Source organism: Urocampus carinirostris, chromosome 11 (genome assembly GCF_059441175.1).
Source record: "Urocampus carinirostris isolate Australia breed hairy pipefish chromosome 11, RoL_Ucar_1.0, whole genome shotgun sequence".
In the NCBI taxonomy this organism is placed as follows: Eukaryota; Metazoa; Chordata; class Actinopteri; order Syngnathiformes; family Syngnathidae; genus Urocampus; species Urocampus carinirostris.
Genome location: NC_142359.1, coordinates 23900964 through 23907434, shown reverse-complemented (window position 1 = coordinate 23907434; position 6471 = coordinate 23900964). Strand labels below are relative to the sequence as shown.

The following is a 6471-nucleotide window of genomic DNA, read 5'->3' as shown; positions in this document are numbered from 1 at the left end:
AAATGTGTTATTCTACTTAATTATATTTGCATGTATTTTTTTCTTTATACAGTGAACGTCCAAGCTACGTAAATTTTGAAGTTTTTATATAATAAACCTCATTCATGTCGAGCAACTCAGTATCTCGTAACAAAATGTTCATTAACAATATATATGATATAACGAAACACATGCACAATATAACATGTTACATAAATAAACACGTTTGAAAAAAAATATGGTGTAAGATTATTTTGTATTTTGTAAGGGAAAATACAACAGTTTGTAAGGGCATGGAGCCGTGGAGTCTGACAGGTATTTGTACAGGTGCCTGTCGGAAAAAATGAGATGTATTACTTCTTCTTCTAAAAGATTTCAATGTATAATAGAGTATTTTGTTTGTATAGAAAAATAGGGTTTTCTACTTCGCTTATCACGAAACGCGACAAACGAAGGTTCACTGTCTTCATCATGAGCATCGATAACTGTCAAATCCTCGCGAGACTTAAAGCGATCTCGCCAGAGTCCGCTCCCAAAAACTCCATTCCCACTTTCCCCGCCTCCCCTCGCCGATGCCTCTCCCTGATTGGCTTGCGGGCAGGAAGAAAAGAGCCGCTGTGTCCAGGCCGAAAACTCGGGAAGAAGCAAATGAAGGAAGGGGGACGGCAACACACACACACACTAAAAAAGAAATCTCAGTGGAAGGAAAATGACACGCGTGGATCTTTCACAAAAGACCACCGAGGGATTTATTTTCTTTTCATTTTTCCGCCTTTTGTCATCGTCGAACGTTTTCGCTTTTATTTTGGAGCGTCGAGATTAAAACGATGGACGACACGTAGCGGCGACCAAAATATAATAAAAATTAAACCCGAGTGAAAAGTCTGCAATGAAGGGTCAATAAATATTGGATTATTTTTTTGCTCTCTTTTCCTCCTCGAACATTTTTTTCTGGAATCGGACTCAGGAGTGTTCGACGACGGCTCCCCGCATCAGGTGAGTGCAAATCCGCAGTTTTTTAAAGATGGGTGACCTCAGCACCCCCACGTTTATTTCGGGATATAAGCTTCTGCTTTACTTTTTTAAGTGGCGATAAACAACAAACAAATGCACGTTGGTTTATGACTCTAAATTGACCACATAAACACTTCCACAAAGAAATCGTGGTAACCTGGTGGGGAGGATTAAACGACAGCTGTCCAATTCCGGATGACCTGCTCGAAACTAGCAATGGAAAAGGGGGGTTGTAAGAGGTCATAAACTTCAATTAGCCCTCCTCTTACCCCCCAAGAGTACACGATTACATGCAAAGGATTCATTTCATTCATCTGTTTGTCTTGGAAATCTTTTTTTGCTACTGTCATTTTACTAACAAGTGGCATAGGATAGAGCAGTCATAAATCTCATTTTTTTCCTCCTGAGAGGACAGGATTACTTGTAGGGCAGATATTTGATTCATCTGTCCTATAAAGCTTTTTTTTTTTTTTTTTTGGGGTGCAACTAGTGTGTTGCTAACGAGGGGCATAGGATAAAAAGTCATGCACATTTTCTTTCTTTTTTACAAGAGTATATCATTACTTGCAATGCATTATTCATTCATCAGTCTGTCTTTGAAACCTTATATTTTTGGAGATTCTACCATGCTAACAAGCGGCATGGCATAAAAAAGTCATAAATCTCTCCCTTTTTTCCCCGAAGAGTACATGAACTCTTGCAATGCATTTGTTTCATTTATCTGGCTGGCTTCAAAACCTTTTATTAAAAAAAAAAAAACTTTACTAGTGTGTTGCTGTCAAGTGTAATAGGATTTTTAAAAAGTCATAAATCTATTTTTGTGATGAGCACTCACAATGCATTCATATAAGTCATCTGTCTGTCCTAAAAATGTTTTTATTATTATTTTTGGTTGCTACCAGCATGTTGCTGACAAGTCTCTAATGACTACCAGTCATAAATCTCCATTTCTTTTTAAAAACACTATCACTACAACTGCGTTCGTCTGATTTGTCTGTTTGTCCTTGAAACATTTTTAAATTTTGGGATACTTTAAACGTAATGTTGACAAGTGGCATTGAGATAAAAACTCCTAAATCTCCGTTTTAAAGGGTACACTTAAAACACATATTCACTGGTACCATAAACCTCTTATTTATTTAGGTGCTAGTAACATGTTGCTAGCAAGTGGCATAGGATAAAGAATGATTGATTATGACATGATTACTTGCTATGCATAAATATGATTTATCTGTGCTACCCTTTTTAGGGAGTAACTAATGTGTTGCTGAGACTTGGCAAATGATAAAAAGTCATACATATCCATTTTCTTTCTGGAAAAACACAGAAACTTCCTATGTATTCATTTGATTCAACCGTTTGTCCTAGAAACCTTTTTTTATTTATTTTTTTGCGGTGCAAATAACGTGTTCGTTACAAGTGGCATTAGGATAGAGAAGTCATAAATCCCATTTTTTCTGGAGTACACAATTACTTGCAATGCATTCATCTGATTCATCTGTCCCATAAACATTTTTGAGGAACTACTTGTGTTCCTAACATGCATGTTCCTCACAAGTGCCATAGGATAAACAAATCATAAATCTGCATCCCCCTCCTCTCTGAGAGTTCATGATCATTTGTAATGCATTAATTTCATTCGTCCTTACTGTAAACCCATTTTGTGTGGACCTAGAGTGATGCTAACAAATGGCTTAGGATAAAACAGTCATGAATCTATTTTATTTTTTACAGGAGTGCAGGATTACCTGTAATCCATTCATTTCATTTATCTTTCTACCTTGAAAATCTTTTTTTTGGGGGGTTTTCTAGCGTGTTGCTAAGAAATGGCATAGCATAAAATGTCATAAATCTTTCACATGGTTACTTGCAATGCATTAATTTCATTCGTCTGTCTGTCCTTCAAACCCTTTTTATATTTTTGGGGTGCTACAAGCTTGCTGCGGACAAGTGGCATTGGATAAAGAAGTCATAAATCTCCAATTTTCGTGAATACATTATCACCTAAGTAACGATGATTCTTACCATCTTAAATATTAAACAATAAATGCTTCTTGTGTGTTGCTAACAATTACAGTAGCTTAGGATACATAAATCAGAAATCTCCATTTGTCTAGAGTACAGTGCACAAATTGATTTATCCGTCTGTCCTCAAAACCATTTTTTGGGCTGCTACTAATGTGTGCCTAACGAGTGACATAGGATAAAGTGGTCATAAATCACCACCCCACCCCCAAAGTGCATCATTACTTAAGTAAGAAAGACCACGCAGGGTGTGTTGCAACACTCGCTCTAACCCAACAGAAAGTGAAAGAAAGAGGATTGAAATAAAACACTTACATCTGGATGGAACAAAAACTAGAGTGCCAAGATGATGAGACTGTAAAACATAAAAAAAACAAAAACATCAAAACGATGCAGGGGTAATCTGGAACACTATAAAGCTCAAACATAACAAAAATTTAAAGGAAGGAGGATACAGGGAACATACTTACAGAACAAAAAGGAGAGTACCAAGACCACAAGACAAATAATTAATATTTTGGGAACCCTGTCTAACTGAACAAAAAATGAAATCAAGCCAATGCAGTTATATGTTGGAAAACTAGCGAGATTTCACTCAGCAAAGCATGAAAGTAAGATGCTGGAAACAGCTTTTTGTGTGGATTGAATACAAACAAGAGTACTAAGAGGCTGAGACCATAAAAAAAAATTGAGAATCTAACTGAACAAAACATGAAACCTAGATGACGACACCATGAAACAATTTTCGGAACCCTAACTGGCTTTATCTGAACAAAACATGAATTATAGACAACGAAGGATATGTTGGAACGAACACTAGCTCTAACCAGACAGAACATGTAAAATGGAAGATGCAGGTAACATTCTTGCAGAACAAAAAAGAGTAACAAGACAAATCATTATGATCTTAGGAATACTAATCGTCTCTTATCAAAACAACCTGAAATCGAGGCAATGCAGGATATGGTGGAACACTAACAAAACATGAAAATAAGATGCAGGGAACATACTTGCATGTGGATGGAAAATAAACAAGAGTACCAAGAGAATGAGGCAGTTTAAACAAATCTGGAATGGTAACTAGCTCAAACAGAACAAAATATCAAACTTGGATGATGAGACTATGAAACAATTTTTGGAACCCTATTTGGCGAACAAAACATACATTTCAGAATTTGGAACAAAAACTGGTAAAAACAGGAAAGGAAGACAACACAGAATACATTAAAACACTAGAACAAGAGAAGATGCAGTTAACGCATGTGTGAATAGAAAACCAGAGAACCAGGTGGATGAGACACTTGAACATAATCTCTCCAATCCTAATCGTAGAAAACATGATAGTTTATATAAGCTATGTTGGAACAATAGCTAGCGTTTACTTAACAAAACATAAAAGTAGGCAGCTGCAGTAATATACTTGTACATAGATAGAACTAAAATGAGAGTGCTAGGACATTAAGTCAAATAATTATAATTTTAGGAACCCTAACTGTGTCCAACTGAACAAAACATGAAATCAAGGCATTGCAGTAAATGTTAGAACACCAGCGAGGTTTCACTTGACAAAACATGAAAATAAGATGCAGAGAACATACTCTTGTGTGGATAGAACAAAAACAAAATGCACAGACGACAACCACAAATATAATTGTAAGAACCCTAACTGCCTTAAATGAACATGAAACAGGAAAGGAAGACGACACATAACACTAGAACAATAAGATACAGTTAACACAAATGTGTCAAGAAAAAGAGAGAACCAGGAGGATGAGACACTTGAACATAATCTCTAAAATCCTAACCCTAGAAAACATGAAAGGTGATATAACCTTATCTACTTAACAAAACATAAAAGTAAGCAGATGCAGGGAATATACTTTTCTATGGATAGAACTAAAATGAGAGTGCTACGACATTAAGTCAAATAATTATAATTTTAGCAACCCTAACTCGGCAGCACGGTGTTGCAGTGGTTAGCGCGTGTGCGGCACAGTTTCCTCCCACATTCCAAAAACATGCATGTCAGGTTAATTGGCCTAGGTGTGAATGAGCGAGTGAGTTATCTCTCTCTGTGTGCCCTGCAACTGGCTGGCAACCATTTCAGGCTGTCTCCTGCCCATTGCCCGAAGATAGCTGGGATGGGCTCCACCACCCTCGCGACCCTACTGACGATAGGCGGTGCAGATAATGGATGGCTGGAACCCTAACTGTGTCCAACTGAACAAAACATGAAATCAAGGCAATGCAGTAAATGTTAGAACACCAGCAAGGTTTCACTCAACAAAACATGAAAATAAGATGCAGGGAACATACCCTTGTGTGGATAGAACAAAAATTAAATGCCCAGACGACAACCAAAAAATATGATTGTAAGAACCCTAACTGCCTTTAAATGAACATAACATAAAAGAACGCAGCCCATAATAAAACATCAAAACAATAGAACAAGAAAGACAAAATGCCATCAACACACGTGTGTCAAGAAAGACGGAGAACCGGGAGGATGAGACATTGAATCTCTTGAATCCTAACTGAACAATACATGAAAGTCAACATAAGCTATGTTGGCACCCTTGCTAGCTTTTACTTGACAAAACATAAAAGTAAGCAGCTGTGGGGAATATACTTGCACTTGGATTGAACTAAAATGGGAGTGCCAAGACCTTAATTATAATTTTAGGAACCCTAACTGTGTCCAACTGAACAAAACATGAAATCAAGGCAATGCAGTAAATGTTAGAACACTAGCTTGGTTTCACTCAACAAAACATGAAAATAAGATGCAGGAAACATACCCTTGTGTAGATAGAACAAAAACAAAATGCCCAGCTGACAACCAAAAACATAGTAGCAACCCTGACTGCATTTGAATGTACAAAACATGAAAGGAAGATAACACGGAATTTAGTGTGACACTAACAAGCTCCAACTCAACAAACATGTAAGAAAGAAGCAGGTAACATGGAATTAAAAACAAGCGAGATAACGAGGACGTGGAACTTAATTTTGGGGACCCCAACCGTCTCTAACTAAACAAAACGTGAAAACAAGCCAATGCATGATATGTCGAAATACCAACCCAGAACGGCACCGGAAATGGCACGACGTTTAAAGGAGATGACGAACGAAGGCGGCACCTATCTAATGTTGGGCACAAGGCGGCACGTGGCCAGGGGTTCGGCCGGGGGGATGCGGAACGTTTTTCATCGTGAACGCTTTTCTGTTTTGTGCCACGACGGCAACGGAGCGTCCCCCGTCGGATTTATTGATTGTTATCGCCCCGTCGCAATTAACTTCACCAAACGACTTGTTTATCACCTCCGGAACGACCAAATCATTTGCATATTTCCATTTTATCTTCGCATACTTCAACCTACGTGACAACGGAAGCCATCCTTGAAAGCAGGGGTCTCCAACTGGATTGAGTCTGGGGGGGGGGGGACTGAAGCC

The 6471-nt window shown here is 38.0% G+C and overlaps 1 protein-coding gene across 1 annotated transcript in view; it reads left to right on the top strand.

Moving 5' to 3' along the window:
- The first annotated feature begins 618 nt into the window (after positions 1 to 618).
- Positions 619 to 6471, top strand: part of LOC148356844 (xylosyl- and glucuronyltransferase LARGE1) — a 126592-nt gene continuing 120739 nt past the window's right edge. Inside the window, exon 1 of the mRNA XM_088347298.1 lies at positions 619 to 975. The gene's annotated coding sequence lies outside the window, so the exon portion shown is untranslated. The remainder of the gene's footprint in view (positions 976 to 6471) is intronic.